Source organism: Carassius carassius, unplaced genomic scaffold, assembly GCF_963082965.1.
Source record: "Carassius carassius unplaced genomic scaffold, fCarCar2.1 SCAFFOLD_61, whole genome shotgun sequence".
NCBI classification, from domain to species: domain Eukaryota; kingdom Metazoa; phylum Chordata; class Actinopteri; order Cypriniformes; family Cyprinidae; genus Carassius; species Carassius carassius.
Window position 1 is genome coordinate 797,136 of NW_026775074.1, and position 21,017 is coordinate 818,152.

Genomic DNA, 21,017 nt, shown 5'->3' on the forward strand with positions numbered 1-21,017 from the left:
AACTATAACTATTTACAAAAAAAAGAAAAAAGAAAAATGGAACAGGCTATCAAAACAAATAAAAAGATAACCTTACTTTTTTATCGTAGAAATAAAAGGAGTAGAACAATTATCATAAAAAATATCAAAACAAACAATTTAAATAGCTACATAAATTATTTACGGGAATTTTTTTTTTAAATTTCTCCAGTCTCTTTTTTACTTGCTGCACCAGCTTTTTAGACGCTATTTCCTGTGGTGATTTAAGTGGGGAGTTCTTCACCATCAGTCTGCGTCTGAGGACCATCTTCATTAATGTGCTTCTTTCCTTATAGAAATAATAAGAAAGGCAAAGTGTTAGTGAACATGTCTACTTGTCACAAACAGTTAAACCAATCCATGGGAAATTGTACTTACTGAAGCAGATTTCCCAGACTTCTGGCCTTCTTCAGCATCGGGAGGGCTGTCGGAGAGCGTTGGGCTGGTGGATGAGGACTTTTCCTCAGCTGGCATCTTGTGGGGTTTTGTCGTCTTTCTTCTCTTGGCACCTTGCTGCCTTGGACTATCAGCTTCCTCACCCACCACAGCTGTATCAAAGAGGCGACGGTGTTCTGCTGCCTGCTTTGCATTAAGGTTGAGGGCATAAAACCTGTCAGCTGTGGTGGTGTCGTGGCACATGAACTGTGCCACTTTGTGCCTATCTTCCGGGCAGTGAGTGTTCTTTGCCTTTTTGGAGAGAGAACAGCATAGGCAAAGAGTTAGAAAAAAACACACCAGAAACTCATAAAGCCGGGACAAGTACAGGAATGCTTACATGGGTGGCGATGGCAGTCCTCACATCAGTAAATGTGGGTGTGCCTGGTAACCCCATGCTCGCCCACGCATCCTGAAAATACTTGTTCAAGTTTTTGCAGGAGCTGGCCTTTGAGGTAAAGAAGAAGTAGTTTGCAACTCGTCCCCCTACCAAGTTGGACCGGGGTGAAAGGAATTCCTCAAGCCACCCATACTCCTCCTGGTCCAGGGCCAGCTGGGCTGCACCAAAGGCCTGGTTGGTCTTGTGGGCTGATATCTTTAGAAACAGTGAGAAGTGGCATAAGCTGAGTTTTATTTTAAAGAAAACCATGTGGACAACGAGAGACAGAGAGAGAGAGAACCACTCACATTAATGACAAAGTGGCCATCTGTAGATGTCGCACGGGCATCCTCCACCTCTTTAATTGTTAAATTTTGGAACACCCCTCCACGGTGACCATAAATGCTGGCCCAGTAAGTGGTGAGGTGTCCATAAAAAGACCATTGGTCCTTTTTCTCAGGACTAGTCTTCAGACGATCTTCACAGAAAAAAAGAGAAGCATAAAGGATCACATTGATCGCCAAATAATGAGAGGAGAAAGGATTCAAAAACTTACCCAGAATCTCAGGAATAATTTTTTTGGCAGAGTCCCGGCAAGCTCGCAGTGTGGCTTTAGGGATCAGGCGGGCCTCCTTGGCTTGTTTTACAGCCAGCTCGTGGACTGCCACGCTGCGCTTTACTGGGCGGGTCAAGTTCTGGATTTCCCTCCTAATCCCAATGAAAGCCACACGGGAGAGCCGGCATGTGGGCGGCTGGGTCTCATTAAGATATTTGAGGAACTGTGCCACATTTTTTAGGTAATGGTGCACAGTTGGCTCTGTAATGTTGCATTTCCTTAAAAAAGACAGCCAGGACCGGACCTTTGCCCTGTTGTCCAAAAACATCAAGCTGGCCAGATTGGTCTGGCCAGCTGACATATATGAAATAAAAAAATTTATTCTAAAAATCTTTGAGGACACATTATTTATTAATTTCGGAGTGGGGTTGATGCCCTCCCAGTGGGCCCTGGACTCCTCAATGAGCTGATCTGCAAAAAGAAAGCACAAGAGAAGGACCAGGTGAGTCAGGTCGATAACATAGAGGTAAACACTAACAAACATTATTATTATTATTATTATATTAAATTAAATTAAATTAAATATATAATAAACTATATTATACATATATATATACATACATAATATGTGTGTGTATATGTATAATTATATTACTATAATTTTCTAGTCTAATAAACTACAAATGGTACTATTTCCTTCGTCACTTATCAGTCTATTTCTCATTTCTCTTGTAGTCTAACAAACTATAAATGGGGCTATTTCCTTGGTTCACTTACCAGTCTATTTCTAATTCAACTTCTAGTCTAATGAACAACAAATGAGATTATTTCCTTGGTTCACTTACCAGTCTATTTCTCAGGTAACTTCTAGTCTAATAATCTACAAATAGGAGATTTATTAATGAAAGTTATTGTATGGTGTTATCAAAGTGACAAGTGTCATACTCACTTAGGGCTGGCACGTGGTCCGGAAAGGGGTATGGTGCATCGGAGGAGTGGGCCTTCTTTGAAGGCCCGGCGACCTCCTCCTCGGGTCCTGTGGCTGGCTCTGCCTCAGGCCTGGTGGCTGGCTCTTCATCTAGTCTGTCAACCTGCGACTCTGAGCACTCCTCCTCCCCAGGGCTGTTGAGGGCCGATAGCAGACTATGTGTTGCCTAGAGGGGGTGGGATTTGACCGCTTCCTCAGCTGCCGGTACCGCCGTGAGAAGCTCTCCCAGAAGCAATGGATAGGAGAAGCTTGCGCTCCTTCAATACCATGACTTAGGTGCCCTTGAGCAAGGCATCGAACCCCCAACTGCTCCCCGGGCGCCGCAGCATAAATGGCTGCCCACTGCTCCGGGTGTGTGCTCACAGTGTGTGTGTGTGTGTGTTCACTGCTCTGTGTGTGTGCACTTCGGATGGGTTAAATGCAGAGCACAAATTCTGAGTATGGGTCACCATACTTGGCTGAATGTCACTTCACTTTCACTTTCACTTTCACTTTCATTCCGCACCTTGTGAAAGACACGAAGGTGTTGGCTTAGCTGATTATAGCCACGAAAGCACAAGGGACAGTCGTCCAAAGCCATATCTACTTTTGTTAAAACACTAAAGGATGAATAGCAAAAGGATGAATTCAAGGGACACTGCCCAAGCATTGGTTACTTATATAACTTTTTAGGTCCCATTTGTAGTCTGTTAATACAACTTTGAGTCTAATACATTAGAGAGCACAATTTGCAGTCTATTTCTCATTACACTTCTAGTTTAATAAACTACAAATTTGACTATTCCTTTGATTCACTCACCAGTCTATTTTCCATTCTTTTTCTAGTCTAATAGACTACAAATGGGACTATTCCCTTGGATCACTTACCAGTCTATTTCTCATTCAACTTCTAGTCTAATAAACTACAAATAGTACTATTTCCTTGGTCACCTACCAGTCTATTTCTCATTCATTTTCTAGTCTGATAAACTACAAATATGACTATTTCCTTGATTCAGTTACCAGTCTATTTTTCATACCACCTCTAGTCTAAGAAACTACAAATGGAACTATTTTCTTGGTCACTTACCAGTCTATTTGTCATTCCACTTTTAGTCTAATAAACTGTAAATTACCTTGGTCCCTTACCAGTCTATTTCCCATTCATTTTCTAGTCTAATGACTAATGACATCCACCCCCCTCGCACCTACTCATCCATGCCGGCCAGGGTGCACCCTCCCCGGCTAGAGAAGGCAGCTTGAGGGGGGTGGAAGTCGGAAGAAAAGTTTTTTTATGAGGCCTAGAGAAAACACTTGTACTGTACTCAGGGCACTCAGGGAATCCATTTTAGTAAGTTTTATCCCATTATACTGTAGAAATATGCATAGAAAAACGTCAGACCAGGGGGCCGTCTATCCGACGACACTAGCCCCATGTCCCTATGACCCCGGGGATCAAAACTGCCAAAACGGGGCCAAACTGCACCAAACTCAGGACGGAGTAAGACCTCCAGAAGGCCTACCGAACACCGCTGTCCCCCCATCCATAACACCCCGGGGGGGCGAATTTATGGCCCCCCACATTTTTGATAGTCAAATGGAAGGAAGAGACCTAGTGACTTGAAACTCGGTGACTTGATAGCCCTCAAAGGGCCCTCTCTGAAGCCACCTCCCACAAGTCGATAGACCCCGGGGGCCAGAGATACGGGCCCGCAAATGCAAAAAGTCCCAAAATTTGACCGGCCATAACTCACCCAAAGAGAGGGGAAAAAACACCAAACTCTGGTCAAAATTAGACCTTTGGGAGCTCTATCCGACGACACTAGCCCCATGTCCCTATGACCCCGGGGGTCCGAGTTACGGCCCCCCAAAATGTGGAATTTGAACCGTTATAACTCAGGAACTGGACCACCCAGGAACTCGAGGATGGTCGCATACGGTAGGCCCCTCGACCCCTAGGGATCCCCCGAATTTAGCAAAAAAATAGTACCATCCACCCCCCTCGTACCTACTCATCCATGCCGGCCAGGGTGCACGCTCCCTGGCTAGAAAAGGCAGCTCGAGGGGGGTGGAAGTCGGAAGAAATTTTTTTATGAGGCCTAGAGAAAACAGTTGTACTGTACTCAGGGCACTCAGAGGAATCCATTTTTGTAAGTTTTATCCCATAATACTGTAGAATTTGCATAAAAATGAGCGTTGAATTTTGGCACACATGTGCACCACATGTGGTGCGTATCTCACTTTTCATTAAATAGCAACTGTATTTGCAACAAGGAATGAGATCTGCCATGCAGTGGTGTATTGCGAACTTTTTTCCTGATGCGCCCTCCTGGGGTCTTGGACTCTTCCACGAACGATGCACCCACCTGAGGTCTTTCACAGACGAGGTGATGCACCGAATCAGGTGTGTTTGGTTAAAGAGAGTCATCTAAAACCGGCGTTGGGAAGCCCCGGCCCATGAGCTTGGCAGTTTCCAGGCCAGTAACGGAAGGCACCCATCCTTCCTTTCCTGGAGGGGGGCTAACCGTTGGTGTGGACGGTAGAGACGCAAATCATACCTCTGGCTGACCGCCTGGGCCTTCATACTTACCTGGCAGGGGAGACACCATGATCAAGAAGGCGGTTCACCCAGGGCGAGGCTTGCCCATTGCACTCCGGCCATGCTGACCCCTGCGAATTCCCCAAATGCGGGAATCTCGACTGCATAATTTATGGTAGTGGGGGACTGCGTTCGCGCTCTCCCCTGAAATTGTTGGTGAAACAAAGCAGAAGAGGTTTTTTTTGCGTTTTGCGTTTTTTTTTGCGTTTCAGAATGGGGAGTTCTGTCACATGCGAGGTATGTGTTGTGCGCCTGTGAAACAAAGTCAGTTACGCTCTTGAAAAATCGGACCCTGGTGGGTGGTTCAGTTCGAATATAGCACAGACCTTACTTTGAAAGTCGATTGGACTGACTGCAGCCTAGCTGTAGCTGTCTCCATGTTGTTTGGTTGTCCTTTTTCAATTGGTATTAATTTTGTTGTCGCTTACAGCGCCACCGAGTGGCCTGTCGCAGCGCCCTTTTTCACCTGGCCTCTGACTGAGCCCCTGCACAGGTGTGCCCATTTGGGTGAAGGGATCTCATTCCTTCCTGGAGTTATAGCCATTCGAGCCATCTCGGACACGCCACCTTAGCACGTTTTGAGGTCCCCTCGCCAAGGTGAATGGAAATTTCCACTTTTTTGGGATGATTATTGACAGGCAGACTCCAAAGAAGCTTTCTGTGCTGCTTTGGGTGGGACTGGGCCAAATACCTGGCGCTAGGTTGCAAAAGAAGGTTTTCGACAAAATCCCAAATACCCGAAAATTCCGTCAGAGCGACGAGCCAATCTGAGACCTGCGTCTGGTTCGGCTCGAGCCAAGGATTCCCATGACATAAGGCACGTGGCTCTGCGACGAACTGTTTGGGAATTACGAGCGATGCCGTACTTTCCGTCGCTGCAGTGCCAGCGTCAGGCCGAGCGTGACGAGGCCCGGTGACGTTGCAGACAGGGGAGGGTACTACCATCCCCCAGCGTTTTTAGGTCCCCCAGACTTACCAAAGCCGAGATGGGCATCGCCGTGTCCGGCTTCCTCCCCGCTGCGTCTTAGCGGCATCGCTTCACGGCCTTTTGGCTAAGATCACATATCTTGTCGGACGGTTGAGACTGCGATCGCCTCTTGGAGGTTTCCTGACTAGAGATCTTTTTATATCTTGAGTCACACAACTTCGAGAGGTACATTGAACTCTGCTACTTCGGGCTAAAACAAGTTTTAAGGTAAGGTATTTTAATTATTTATTTGGTTATTTATTATTGTATTTATTGTTGTTTTAAGTTTTTAGGCTGTTGGTGCCTCCACCATGTCGGCTGCCCCTGCCGGCGTGCGGAGGCACCACAGCGTGCGTTTTTTATTCAGGCAGGTTTAGGGGAAGCTCCTTGGAATGTCCCGTATGGACTTTTCCAGCAAGCTGATCCAAAAGACCTTAGCTTTTAGATATGACGACCTGAATTGTTTGATGACTCTGCCCTTGAACAAAGGATTTGATGTCAGTTTTAAAACCGCTTCCCTGCTTAATGACTTTTGGCAAAGGTTTGATTCAGTTAAAGCCCAGTTCTCCATGTTCACTGTCGAGAAACTTTCTGATAACACACTTAAAACTGTGATTGTAAGGATGTTCAATGAAACAGTGACTGGAGATGATATTTATGTTTGGTTGGGTAGATTTTGCACTGTTCGAGGCCAGCCTGTCAAAGTGTTAGATGAAGATGGCATTTGGACATGCTCCTGGCGAATTCCCATTAAACAATGGGAAGACGCTGGGGGCTACCAGGGCCTGAAACATCTGCCTTCCATGATTGTGCTCGGAGAGAACAGAGGCTACATACCAAACTCTGCAGGAAGGGTTGCAGGTTTGGTCATCTCGCTGAAGCATGCCAAGAGTTAGTATGTGGGAAGTGTAGAGAAATTGGTCACAGTTTGATTATTGTACCAATTTCAGACGGTGCAATCTTTGTGGAGAAACAAACCACCTCTACAGAGACTGCCCTAAAAGTTTTGCCAACAAGCTCAAAATGGCCGCCCCACATGGGCAACAAACGAATGAACAAAGGAAAGAGGAGGCGGTCCCTGAGGTTTTGGCGGGAATTTCAAATTCCCAGCCGGCCTCGGGGAATGGGCAGGAAGGAGGAAGTGGGACGGCCACAGGGGCGGAGGCAACGGAACAGGAAATGGTCATGGAAGGAGAGGAAAGTGAGGAAAAAACCAATTCCTCACTAGTAACAGTTTCGGATGGGGTGCAGGAATCTACCGGGAGTGAGACAGAGTGTTCACTCCCTAACGCTCAGGTGCAAAAAAGACCTGCGGGGTCTCCTCTGATTGTAACGGAGGAGAAAAATCTAGGGCAGCATATAAGCTTGATAGTATCGATTCGGTAGATCTGGAGCGCATGTGGCCCCTAGACTACCCTAATAACGTATCCTTTTTGCACATTAAGCTAACAGCATCGTCGCCAAAAGAGCCACAAGAGGTTTCCTCTGTGGCCTCTGAAGCGACAGGCATTTGCCCTCCTGATCCCAGCTCGTCTGAGGAAAAGGAAAGGCAAATGCAACAAGGTATAACATGATTTTAATCGTATCTTTGTAGTCTTTTTACTGTCTTCTGTTTTAAATGTCTTATACCTTTTTAACCCTACTGCTCATGGCCCTCACCATCTCTACTATCAATGTAAGAAGTGTGAGGTCCACCATTAGAGCACAGAGTATTTTGTCCCTTTTAAAATCTTTTAAGTCAGATTTGTTTTTATTACAAGAGTGTTCTCTGCCCTTTTTAACTAGGTACAAGAAAATGGAGGAGCTATGGTCCGCAGGAGCCTCCATATGGAGCGGATCAAATTTTAACAAAAATGACGGAGTTGCGGTTTTAATTAATAATCCTAACATCTTGGTGAAGGGCAGCACTGTGGTGAGGCAAGGCCGGGCACTTTTAGTAAATCTGACCTTTTTAGACAGGGATTTTAATGTTCTTAATGTATATGGTTTTACGGAAAAGAATGAAAGATATGAGCTTTTAGAAGACTTGCAACCCCACATGCTAGGTAGGGCCCCCCTAATGGTAGCAGGGGATTTTAATTGTGTTTTATCCAAAACAGACAGGAAAAGGGTAGGGGAGGATTTTAGAGTGGACAAAACGTCGGTGTTATTGCAGGGTTTAGTCAGAGATTTTAATTTAGTCAACTGTTTTAAAATTTTGCATCAAAGAGAGGAGGGCTTCACCTGGTTCAGTGGTGATAGTACCAAAGCCTCTCGAATCGACTACGTTTTTACAAGGGACTGCCCGCCGACCGATGCTACATTAACCCCCCTCTTTTTCTCTGATCACATAATGCTGTCTTGCACCATTTCACTGCCCATGGGTGTGACGGTAGGGGGAGGGCTGTGGAAGCTGAACTGTTCCCTGTTGGAAGACTAGGATATAGTTTTAGAATATAGGGAACAGTTCAGCCAATGGCAGACCCTCCAAGACTTTTACGATACACGTGCACAGTGGTGGGAGATGGTAAAGGACCGGACAAGACAGTTTTTTAGAAAGATAGGGAAAGAAAAGAAGAGTAGGGAAAAGAAACGCATGTTGGGGTTGCAGAAAAGACTACAAAGGTATTTTAATCTTTTAAATAATGGTTTTGATTTTATCGATGAAATTCAGGAAGTAAAAAAAGAAATGTCAGTTTTAGCCAATATAAAAAGTAAAGGGGTCCTTTTAAGAAGTAAAGAGAGAGAAATAGAAAAAGGCGAAAAGTGTACCAGATATTTTTTTAAGAAAATAATAACAAGGGGTGGGGGGTTAACCAGGGTTAAAACAGGGGATAGGGAGGTTAACACAACAAAAGAGATTTTAGAGGATGTGGAAAAATTTTATGGGGCATTATATAGTTTTAAAAAGGTACACTTTGACACTGCAAAAGAAGTTTTAAATTTTATTGAGGAAAGGGTTGACTGTCAAAATGAGATTTTAACCCAAGATTTTAACATCTTAGAAATCCAAAAAGCACTTGGAGGTTTTAAGAAGGGGAAGTCCCCAGGAGTGGATGGACTTCCCCTAGAGTTTTATCTAACATTTTGGGACATTTTAGGACAAGAGCTTTTGACAGTTTTTAAAGAGTTTGAGACCCTCGACATACTTCCAGACAGTTTTAGAATAGGGATAGTTTCTTTACTTCACAAAAAAGGTGACCGGACTGACTTAAAAAACTGGAGACCCATAACACTTTTAAATTTTGATTATAAACTTTTTAGCAAAATTTTAGCAACACGCATGTCAACGGCTTTAGAGGACGTGATTCACCCGGATCAAGCTTGTTCTGTGCCCGGAAGAAAGATAACAGACAGCCTAGTACTGATCAGAGACGCCATCTGTTATGCGAGAGACAGAAATATTCGGCTAGTAGTCCTAAATTTAGACTTTGAAAAAGCATTTGACCGAGTCTCGCACCAGTACCTTTTTCAGGTACTGCAAAAAATGGGTTTTCCAACAAAGAGGTTTGTAGCCTGGGTGGGACTGCTGTACAAGGGACTAGTCAGCAAATTCCTTGTAAACGGGCATCTTTCCAAAACTGTGAACATACACAGTGGTGTCCATCAGGGATGTCCTTTATCTCCTCTCCTGTATGGGGCTTGTATCGAGCCACTGACACAGATCTTGAGAAAGGATAAATGGGTCAAAGGACTGGACGTTCCTGGGACGGGTGGACTGACAGCGACTTGTGCCTTATACATGGACGATGTTACTCTTTTAACCACGGACATTTTATCTATACGAAGAGCACTGGACTTGACTGACTGGTATGGTCGGGCCTCGGGCGCCAAACTCAATAGAAACAAGTCTGAGGCCCAGCTCTTCGGGCCGTGGGGGGACGTGGACACAGGAGGACTTTAAAATTTTAGGTGTTAAATTTGATAAAGAGGGTGGAGGACGGGAAAACTGGACTGACTTGCTAGGGAAAGTTAGGAAAAGACTAGGGTTTTGGGGACTAAGACAGTTGACGATTGAAGGTAAAATTTTTATTTTTAAATATGTGATTTTACCTCTGATTTTACTTGTCTGTTCTGTTTTTAGCCCCCCTCGGTGGTTCCTGGTGAAACTGGAGAGGGCGGTGTTTTACTTCCTGTGGGGGTCCAAGTGGGAGTGCCTGAAGAGGGAGACAGTCAAGAAAAGGCCAGAGAACGTTGGAAAAGGCCTCCCAGACCCCCACCTGTTTTTAGGCAGCCGCTTCACCGCCTTGCACATCAGTTATGCCATGACCCCATCCAAATAAAACAAGACGGCTGCAATGGCGCGATTTTGGATGGGGTCTTACCTAAGAACTTTGAAAATTTTACCAGTAGATTTGAAAACCCCAGTGTCTTTTAACTTGCCTAAAGACTACAGTTTTATAAAAAAGTTTTTAAAGAAATACCTTTTAGAGAGTGAAGATGTCACCATTTAACTAAACACAAGTCTCTCATTTCTGTTGTGCAGGACCGGAAACCGGTGAGTCCAGTTCCGGACTCACCGGAACTGTTCAAACTTGTTCAAAACAAGTTTGGCGGAATGCGGCTCACCCTGCTCTCCAGAACAGGCACAAGGACTTATCGTGGATGGTGGCTCATGAGATCCTCCCGGTCAGGGCGGTTATGCACTCCAGAGGCATGGCCAAAAACCCCATCTGCCCTCGGTCCGGCTGCAATTCCCCGGAGACCGCCCACCACCTGCTCTGGGACTGCAGCACTGCGCGGGACCTGTGGGCCAAGACCGGCTCCCCGTGTATTTCCCGTGCCTACCAGCAGGTGGGGCCCAGTTCGGGTACCAGCTCGCCATCCTTGGCGTGGGCCGGGGCTTGAAGGACTTGACGGCACAGAAATTTACCTCGCTCTGGCTCACCCTCAACGTCATCAAGGATGCCATCTGGGCCACCAGAAACCTGCTGGTGGGGAAGCGCGTTACGGTAACCCTCCATGCATGCGAGCTAAAGGTAACATCAAGGCTGCAGGGGTACCGGACGACGATATTCGGACGGGGGGGCCGGGGTCGCACAGAGAGGGTCCCGGCAGGCACCGACCCTGGCTGCCCGTAGATGCACCCTAACCATTCTGGCTACGGGAACAGCGGGCCAGCGGGCCGGAGGAGAGGGGATCTCCGCTGAGCCCGTAAAGTAGCATCTCATGTCCCTGTTCTGGAGAGTGGGGTGAAGACCGACTTGATGAGGACTCACCCCCGGTCTTGCACAACAGATGGTTTTTTTTATTGGTTTTTATCCAATAAATTGGTTTTTATGGTGTTTTATCAATGAAATTGGTTTTATTAACATGCATATGAGGCTTGTTTGCTTTTTAAATTTGTATTTTACTTTTGAAACCGATCGCACCTTTTAAACACACCTCAAATATGGACTTTTAAAAACAAGCAAAACACTGTGGTTTTAATCAAATGTTTTTTAACAATGATTGTTTCTTTCATTTTACCATGTGTATTTATTATATATAATATGGCTTGTTTTAATGTGTGCTTGAAAAGAAAAATGTGTGTGAAAGTAAAAATGCAAATGGAAAAAATGTAACTGTTGACAATAAAACTTTTTCGAAAGAAAAAAAATCTGTTCTTATCAGTTTAATATCTGATACGTCCCCCATCCGGGGACTACATATTAAATGGATTTTTAGATCATGGAGCTGGAGCCGGGGCTTGCTCCGTCCACTCCAAGCATCGGCCTGGTATTGCAGTGTCTCCAGGAACGGTGTGCTTTCCCTTTTTGGGGATTGCCGTTTATTGTGTCGAATAGCAGAACAAGGAATGAGATCTGCCATGCTGTGGTGTATTGCGAACTTTTTTCCTGATGCGCCCTCCTGGGGTCTTGGACTCTTCCACGAACGATGCACCCACCTGAGGTCTTTCACAGACGAGGTGATGCATCGAATCAGGTGTGTTTGGTTAAAGAGAGTCATCTAAAACCGGCGTTGGGAAGCACCGGCCCATGAGCTTGGCAGTTTCCAGGCCAGTAACGGAAGGCACCCGTCCTTCCTTTCCTGGAGGGGGGCTAACCGTTGGTGTGGACGGTAGAGACGCAAATCATACCTCTGGCTGATCGCCTGGGCCTTCATACTTACCTGGCAAGGGATACACCATGATCAAGAAGGCGGTTCACCCAGGGCGAGGCTTGCCCATTGCACTCCGGCCATGCTGATCCCTGCGAATTCCCCAAATGCGGGAATCTCGACTGCATAATTTATGGTAGTGGGGGACTGCGTTCGCGCTCTCCCCTGAAATTCTTGGTGAAACAAAGCAGAAGAGGTTTTTTCCAGGTTTTTTTTTTTTTTTGCGTTTCAGAATGGGGAGTTCTGTCACATGCGAGGTATGTGTTGTGCGCCTGTGAAACAAAGTCAGTTACACTCTTGAAAAATCGGACCCTGGTGGGTGGTTCAGTTCGAATATAGCACAGACCTTACATTGAAAGTCGATTGGACTGACTGCAGCCTAGCTGTAGCTGTCTCCATGTTGTTTGGTTGTCCTTTTTCAATTGGTATTAATTTTGTTGTCGCTTACAGCGCCACCGAGTGGCCTGTCGCAGCACCCTTTTTCACCTGGCCTCTGACTGAGCCCCTGCACAGGTGTGCCTATTTGGGTGAAGGGATCTCATTCCTTCCTGGAGTTGTAGCCATTCGAGCCATCTCGGACACGCCACCTTAGCACGTTTTGAGGTCCCCTCGCCAAGTTGAATGGAAATTTCCACTTTTTTGGGATGATTATTGACAGACAGACTCCAGAGAAGCTTTCTGTGCTGCTTTGGGTGGGACTGGGCCAAATACCTGGCGCTAGGTTGCAAAAGAAGGTTTTCGACAAAATCCCAAATACCCGAAAATTCCGTCAGAGCGACGAGCCAATCTGAGACCTGCGTCCGGTTCGGCTCAAGCCAAGGATTCCCATGACATAAGGCACGTGGCTCTGCGACGAACCGTTTGGGAGTTACGAGCGATGCCATACTTTCCGTCGCTGCAGTGCCAGCGTCAGGCCGAGCGTGACGAGGCCCGGTGACGTTGCAGACAGGGGAGGGTACTACCATCCCCCAGCGTTTGTTGGTCCCCCAGACTTACCAAAGCCGAGATGGGCATCGCCGTGTCCGGCTTCCTCCCCGCTGCGTCTTAGCGGCATCGCTTCTCGGCCTTTTGGCTAAGATCAAGTGTGATCGACCCAGATGGATCCAACGAGAGAGGATGCACCTTTGCCGACCATGGTGGTGCGGCTGAAGAATACTGTTCGTTTACAAGTCAAGGTGGATGCAGCTGCTGACGTTAAGAGAAGATTTGGAAGAGAGTTCGTGGTTACTGAACTGTTGAGAGATATTTTTGGTGTTTCGGCATGTTTAATTTTTTGTTTGCAAGATTTTTCAAGCTCTGGCTTTATGGATTTGACTTTTTTCCAACTGAGAGACTGCGTGGCATTCTATGAAGCATGGGAGAAGAAAAAAGATCACCAGCGCTTAACCGGCCTGCACCTCTTGCCTGCTTTTGCTCAGGATTTTCTGCCACTAACGATCCACCTGTACAATCCTTTTGTGGAAGATGGTGATGTGTTAACATTCTTAGCCAGGTACTGTGATACGGTGAAAGGAGGTGAACGTTTGAAGGACCAGTTTGGTATATGGACTGGAAAGAGAAGATACCTCGTTAAGCTGCGTACAGACACAGCGTCGCCAGGTGGTTTAGTTCATCCACCTGGGTCTTTCTTCATTGGATCAAACAGGGGCTTTTTGCACTATCCAGGTCAACCAGTGTTCTGCAGGAGGTGTGGTGCGCAGGGCCATGTGAAAGGAGACTGCACAGGAAAGAGATGTCGCTTTTGTGGATCTGCAGAGCACGTTGCATCAGCTTGTCCAGAACCAAAAACATGCAGTTTATGTGGAGGAGGAGATCATCTGTTCCGGGTATGCCCTAGCAGAAAGAAAACATATGCCAGCTTATTCAAAGAGGGACAAGGTCTGCAGGCTGATTTTGAAGGTCTACTAACAAGTGTTCCAGGTGGAGGGGAAAGTCAAGTGGCGGGCCCTTCAGGAGTGGGTGCAGGTGGTGAAATGGTGAAAGGCCAGGTGATGGAAACAAGGAACGAAGAGGGAGGAGGTGGGCCAGAGCTTCAAATAAGTCCTTCGCAGCAATGGTCAGAGTTTGATGTGGCAGAGGTACTGTGTGGCATTTATGAGGAGACTGAACTGGGGAAGGCAGGGTCTGCAGGTGGTGAAGTGGAGCTTCCCTCAGCTATGGAAATGGAACTGAACATGATAGGGCCTGACACAGGCCAAGGCTTAAGGAGAAGGAAGTTTTTTGAAGATGTGACTGGAGATCCGGAAAAGAAGTGCTGCAAAGTCCAGGAACCTGTACCTAGACGAGTCCAAAACAAGGTGGCGGGGGATGAGATGGACACTGAGGAGAGGGTTGTTGGGGAGAGTGGAGTAGAAGGAGGAGGGGGTGGTGGAGGAGTTTTGGAAAGGGTCAAGTCAATTTTGTGGGAGGATAAGAGGGGAGGGGGCAGAGGAGTGAAGGAGGAGAAGGAGGAGATTGGACGGAGGTAACAGGGAAGGGGAAGGGGAAGGGGAAGGGGAAAAATGTTTAGAATGAAAATCGAGCATGTGATGGTTTTGTGAGCATCTACTTGGGTTTTTTCTTTTTTCTTTTAAGCTTATTTCTGTCTAAATGGCATGTTTAAAAGTGGCAACTTTGAATGTAAGAGGACTAAAAATGATACAAAGAAGGACTGCAATATTTCTATCTTTAAAAATGTTACCTTGGGATGTTTGTTTTTTACAAGAATGCCACTTGAAGGATAAAAATGATGTCTCCATTTTTTCTGCTGGGTGGGAAATGGGGCCTTCCTTTTGGGGTGTCGGGAATGTCAATGCAGATGGGGTGGGAATCTTATTTTATTCATGGGACTTTGTTATTGAGTCAGCCATTGTCATTATCCCAGGTAGAGTAGTGGTTGTAGATGTGAGGTGGAGGGGGATAGGTTTTCGTTTTGTAAATGTCTACGCCCCAAGTAAATTGGGTGATAGGGAGGGGTTTTTGGAAAGTTTGAATGCAATTTTATATACAAATAGATTGCTAGTGCTGGGAGGGGATTTTAATGTGTCTTTGGACAATGCTTCTGGTAGTGCATTAGCTCAACTAGTGACAAGGTTCTCTCTCTGTGATTCTTTTCGGGGGGCAGGAGGGAAGGTGCCCACATTTTCCTGGCGAAACAGTAGAAATGAGGCGGCGCGTTTGGACTATCTTTTTCTGCCTTCATATGTGAAGGTGGCTAACTATACTCAGGTTCCTATGTGGTGTTCAGACCACTGTCTGGTGGGGGTATGGGTGGAAGTGGGAGGTGAGAGACGGGGTAGAGGGGTGTGGAGGTTCAATACTTCCTTTCTGAAGGACAAGGTTTTTTGCATAGCGCTCTTTAATTTGGTAGCCGGTTGGAAAAATTTGAGAGGTTTGTTTCAGTCACAAGGGGAATGGTGGGAGGGATTCAAGGAGAGGGTTGCAGTTTTCTGCCATAATTGGGGCAGGGAGAAGGCAAGAAGTAAGCGGGAAAAAGTTGGTAAATGGTCAGATGAGCTGCAGGCTCTATGGGCAGGTGGTGCCTTGGGGGCTGCTGATGGATGGTCTAGGGCTCGGTATCTGCAGGAAGCAATGAAGAATTATTATTGGGAGGAAGCTAAGTCCTTTTTGCAAGGTTCAAGCGTCCGGAAGCGGCTCTATGATGAAAAGCCAACCAGCTATTTCTTTGCAACAGTGCGGGGTAGGCAAAGGAAAAGTTATATAGAGGGTTTGAGGGGTGAAGGGGGGGTGCAGACATCGGGGAAGGGGATGCTGAAGGTGGCTGAAGGGTTTTATAGAGAGTTATTTAGTGAAAGAACTCCTTCAGTCACAGCATATGGGGAGTTTTTAGACAATCTGATTGGGGGTTTAGATGAGGAGGAAAGGAGAGCACTCGAAGGGCCCTTGACCTTGCAAGAGGTTGGTTTTGCAGTTGCTTCCCTGAAAAAAGGCACGGCTCCAGGTTGTGATGGTCTTCCAGCTGCCTTCTATGAGGTGATTTTGCCGTGGGTAGGAACTGAACTGGTGGGAGTATACCAGGAGTGCTTTAGAAGGGGGAAGTTGGTAGAGACGATGAGAACAGGGTTGGTAACATTGCTGCATAAGAAAGGGGCGAAGGAAGAGTTAGGGAATTGGAGGCCAGTTACTTTGCTGACCACTGATTATAAGGTGTTGGCAAAAGTCTTGACAGAGAGACTTAAGAAGGTCATTGGAGCAGTTGTCCAGCCAGACCAGACATGTGGCGTGCCGGGGAGGTCAGTGTCTATGAACTTGGCCCTAGTTAGGGACATAATTAGCTGGACAGAGCAAAGGCAGCTTCCTTTAGCCATCCTGAGCTTAGATCAGGAGAAGGCCTTTGACAGGGTCAGCCATTCCTATCTGGAGGCAACCTTGAGGCGCATGGGGTTTGGTCCAGTTCAGGGCGTGGGTTAGATTGCTTTACAGAGAGGTATTCAGTAGGATAGGTATAAATGGACATTTTACAGAAAAGGTTAAACAGTTAGGGGGAGTACGGCAGGGGTGTCCTTTGTCCCCCCTTCTCTATGTTTTATCTTTAGAACCTTTGTTGGGGGCTTTGAGGGCAGCACCTTCTCTTAGGGGGGTCCATTTGCCTGGAGGGGGTGGAATATGTGCCAAAGTGGCTCTTATGCAGATGATACAACCGTGTTTTTGACTTCAGAGCGGGATTTTGAGGTGGTTGGTAAAATCCTGGAGGAGTTTTGCCAGGTGTCTGGGGCACAAGTGAACGTGGGCAAGTCATCAGTCATGTTCTTTGGTCAGTGGGCTGAAAGAGCAGAAGTAAGAGGAGGGTATAGTATTTGTGCAGATGGTTTGAAAATTCTGGGAGTCCGATTTTACAGAGGAGACAGCGCTAAAGAAAACTGGGAGGCAAGATTGAAGGTAGTGCGGAGAAAGATAGGAAGGTGGAGTTCTAGGGGGCTGTCCTTGTGGGGAAGGTTAGAGGTGGTAAAGGCTGATCTTCTCCCAAGCCTTAATTATTTAGCTTTTGTTTTTCCAGTTCCCTTTTGGTCTGGGAGAAGGTTAGAAAAGCTAGTTTTCTCTTTTTTGTGGAAGAATAGCACAGAAATGGTTGCTAGGGGGCAGGTGTACAGGCCACTGAAGGATGGTGGAAGGGGAGTCCCTTGCATCCCATTGAAAATGGAGGCTATTTTCTGTTCTTGGACAGCTCGTTTAGCATCCCATGAGAGGGAGCACAAGGCCAGGTTTTTAGCCCAATTTTGGCTGGCTTTTCCTTTGAGGTCTTTGGGCAATTGGAAAGGAACGAATCCTTGGTCGACAAATAGGCCAGAGCATTATCGCAGGGCGGCAGACTTTATTGCTCGGAAGCCTTGGTGTCTAGAGCAGTCCCTGATACTAGACCAAAGGAAACTACACCTCAGACTGAGTAAGGAGTTAGTGGAGGGGGTAGGACAACCGGATTTGCCATATGAAGTTAATTGGATAATGATACAGCCATCATATTTAATAGGCTTTTGCAAAGATCTCAACTGGTTAGCTGCCCTGGGTCGGTTACCAGTGAGAGAGAGGTTGTATAGACATGGCTCTGGTAGGTCTCCAAGGTGCCCGACAGGTTGCGGTCAAGAGGAGACAATAGAGCATGCCTTGTGGTCGTGTCCAGGAGCTGCAGAGCTCTGGAGGTCAGTCATGTTGTGGTGGGGGAGATGGAGGGGGCCAATTATTACAAGGGACTTAGTGTTGTATGGGCTGGGTCTAGATGCTTTTGAAGCACAACGAAGGAGAGTCATATGGGGTACGATCTCAGAGGGGAAGCATGTTCTATGGGAATGGAGAACAATGTGTTTGAGGAAAAAGATTCCTCGTTTGGAACCTGAAAGATTATTTTTACAACTGCTGGGGAAAATGTCAGCAGAGGTTAAAGTTTTCAGAACATTTTTTGGGGATGAGGTGACTAGAAGGGTATGGAGAGGGCTGCAGAAGGTTGGGGTGGGGTAGAAAGAATGACTGTTATTTTTTGACTTTTGTTTGATTTTGAAACTGGATGTACTTTTGACCTTTGATTTTTGAATAGTATTATGCAAGGACTTATGTTGTAAATTTATTTAGTATTTTTGTACAGTTAATTTGTTGTAAAAATTGGTGTTGGTGTTAATAAAAAAAAAAAAAAAAAAAAAAAAAAAAATCTTTTCTTATCAGTTTAATATCTGATACGTCCCCCATCCGGGGACTACATATTAAATGGATTTTTAGATCACGGAGCTGGAGCCGGGGCTTGCTCCGTCCACTCCAAGCATCGGCCTGATATTGCAGTGTCTCCAGGAACGGTGTGCTTTCTCTTTTTGGGGATTGCCGTTTATTGTGTCGAATAGCAGAACAAGGAATGAGATCTGCCATTACAGATGTTGTGGTGTATTGCGAACTTTTTTCCTGATGCGCCCGCCTGGGGTCTTGGACTCTTCCACGAACGATGCACCCACCTGATGTCTTTCACAGACGAGGTGATGCATCGAATCAGGTGTGTTTGGTTAAAGAGAGTCATCTAAAACCGGCGTTGGGAAGCACCGGCCCATGAGCTTGGCAGTTTCCAGGCCAGAAACAGATGGCACCCGTCCTACCTTTCCTGGAGGGGGGCTAACCGTTGGTGTGGACGGTAGAGACGCAAATCATACCTCTGGCTGACCGCCTGGGACTCCATACTTACCTGGCAGGGGAGACACCATAATCAAGAAGGCGGTTCACCCAGAGCGAGGCTTGCCCATTGCACTCCGGCCATGCTGACCCCTGCGAATTCCCCAAATGCGGGAATCTAGAGCTGCATAATTTATGGTAGTGGGGGACTGCGTTCGCGCTCTCCCCTGAAATTGTTGTTGAAAAAAAGCAGAAGAGTTTTTTTTCCAGGTTTTTTTTTTTTTTGCGTTTCAGAATGGGGAGTTCTGTCACATGCGAGGTATGTGTTGTGCGACTGTGAAACAAAGTCAGTTACGCTCTTGAAAAATCGGACCCTGGTGGGTGGTTCAGTTCAAATATAGCACAGACCTTACTTTGAAAGTCGATCGGACTGACTGCAGCCTAGCTGTAGCTGTCTCCATGTTGTTTGGTTGTCCTTTTTCAATTGGTATTAATTTTGTTTTCGCTTACAGCGCCACCGAGGGGCCTGTTGCAGCGCCCTTTTTCACCTGGCCTCTGACTGAGCCCCTGCACAGGTGTGCCGATTTGGGTGAAGGGATCTCATTCCTTCCTGGAGTTATAGCCATTCGAGCCATCTCGGACACGCCCCTTAGCACGTTTTGAGGTCCCCTCGCCAAGGTGAATGGAAATTTTCACTTTTTTGGGATGATTATTGACAGGCAGTCTCCAGAGAAGCTTTCTGTGATGCTTTGGGTGGGACTGGGCCAAATACCTGGCGCTAGGTTGCAAAAGTGACGTTTGACGTGACGTTGCAGACAGGGGAGGGTACTACCATCCCCCAGCGTTTTTAGGTCCCCCAGACTTACCAAAGCCGAGATGGGCATCGCCGTGTCCGACTTCCTCCCCGCTGCGTCTTAGCGGCATCGCTTCTCGGCCTTTTGGCTAAAATCAAGTGTGTGGCTTGGAGGAAGAGACAGCGATCGCCTCTTGGAGGTACTTAGGTTGTGCTTTGCCATAGCACGTCCTACACCTTCCGAGAGGTATATTGTATTGCTTTGAGCATACTTTTTTATTATTTATTGTCTTTCATATTGTGTTGTGCTTGTTTTTTTTAGGAGGAGTTTTTTATTGAGAAACTGGTCTTAAGGTAAGTTATTTCTGTTTTAAGTTTTCTTTTATTGTTGTAGTAATATTTTAGTTTGTTTAATCTCTTTTAGCTGTGGGTGCTTCCAACATGTCGGCTGCCCGTGCCGGCATGCGGAGGCACCACAGCACTCGATTCCTGTTTTTAGAAAAAGATGGTAAGTTAATGGAAATGTCTAGGTTGGATTTTTCAAGGAAAATGATGCAAAAACTTCTAGGTTTTAACCCTGCTGATTTAAATTGCATTCTAACCCTGCCTTTTAATAAAGGCTTTGATGTGAGTTTTAAAAATGCAGCACTGTTAAATGACTTCTGGCAGCGCTTTGACACACACAAGACCCAGTTTTCCATGTTTAAAGTTGAGAAACTAACTGATAACACACAAAAAATGGTTATCGTTAGAATGTTCAATGAGACTGTGAATGGAGAAGATATTTGTATATGGCTGGGTAGATTTTGCACTGTAAGGGGCCAGGCTATGAAGGTTTATGATGAAGACGGCATTTGGAATTGTTCTTGGAGGGTCCCCATTAAGCAATGGGAAGACCCCAGGGCTTCCAAGGTCTGAGGCATTTACCACAAATGATAGTTCTGGGAGAAAACAGGGGCTACATCCATTACCAGGGAATGCCCAAACTCTGCCGGCGATGTGGGGAGTTTGGACATCTTGTCGAAGCATGCCAGAAAGTGTTTTGTGGTTGGTGGAGAGAAAGTGGACGATAGAGGCAAGGAGAGAGTGGGGGCGGAGCAAATTTCAAACTTCCCGCCAAACCATACTATTGGAGCAGATGAAAAGGAGGAGATGGAACTCCATCAATCCCTAATAGAGAAAGAAACGGAGTCAGATGAACAGAGCAAGGATGGGGATAGTGAACAAGACAACCAAGAACAGGAAAAGGTAGTGGAGGAGAAACGAGAGATAGAGGTAAGTAATGATCTTCCAGGAGTTATACTGAGAGGGAAAAAAAGGATTGCCCGATCTCCCATTGAGGAGAAAAATGAGAAAAAAGATCGAATGGGATGGCAATCAGATTCCTCCTCATCAGAGGATCTGAACCGGCTTTTCCCACTCAGTTCCCCAAACGAAATATCCTTTTTGTCAATAGAACTCCAAACATCAACCCCTAGAGCTAGCTCAGGGGGGAAACAGCTTCAATCTCCGGATTCCCCAAATAGGGAAAAAAAAGGAAAAGCTGGTTTCACAAGATACAGGTTTCTTTTTTAATTGAAATTTTAGTTATTTTTTGTCTTCTAAAATGTCATATTTATCCTTTTTAACTGTTTTTATCA

The 21,017-nt window shown here is 46.2% G+C and overlaps 3 non-coding genes and 2 pseudogenes across 3 annotated transcripts; all 5 read left to right on the forward strand.

Annotated features, from left to right (window-relative positions):
- Positions 1–4,937: 4,937 nt before the first annotated feature.
- On the forward strand, positions 4,938–5,101 carry LOC132134743 (U1 spliceosomal RNA). The gene has a single exon (XR_009429738.1). It is a non-coding gene; the product is annotated as a U1 spliceosomal RNA (small nuclear RNA).
- A 6,374-nt stretch (positions 5,102–11,475) lies between these two features.
- Positions 11,476–11,652, forward strand: LOC132134683 (U2 spliceosomal RNA; annotated as a pseudogene).
- Positions 11,653–12,003: 351 nt separating this feature from the next.
- LOC132134646 (U1 spliceosomal RNA) lies at positions 12,004–12,167 on the forward strand. The gene has a single exon (XR_009429701.1). It is a non-coding gene; the product is annotated as a U1 spliceosomal RNA (small nuclear RNA).
- A 5,891-nt stretch (positions 12,168–18,058) lies between these two features.
- LOC132134731 (U2 spliceosomal RNA) lies at positions 18,059–18,291 on the forward strand (annotated as a pseudogene).
- Positions 18,292–18,649: 358 nt separating this feature from the next.
- Positions 18,650–18,814, forward strand: LOC132134663 (U1 spliceosomal RNA). Its single transcript, XR_009429717.1, has one exon. It is a non-coding gene; the product is annotated as a U1 spliceosomal RNA (small nuclear RNA).
- Positions 18,815–21,017: the final 2,203 nt, after the last annotated feature.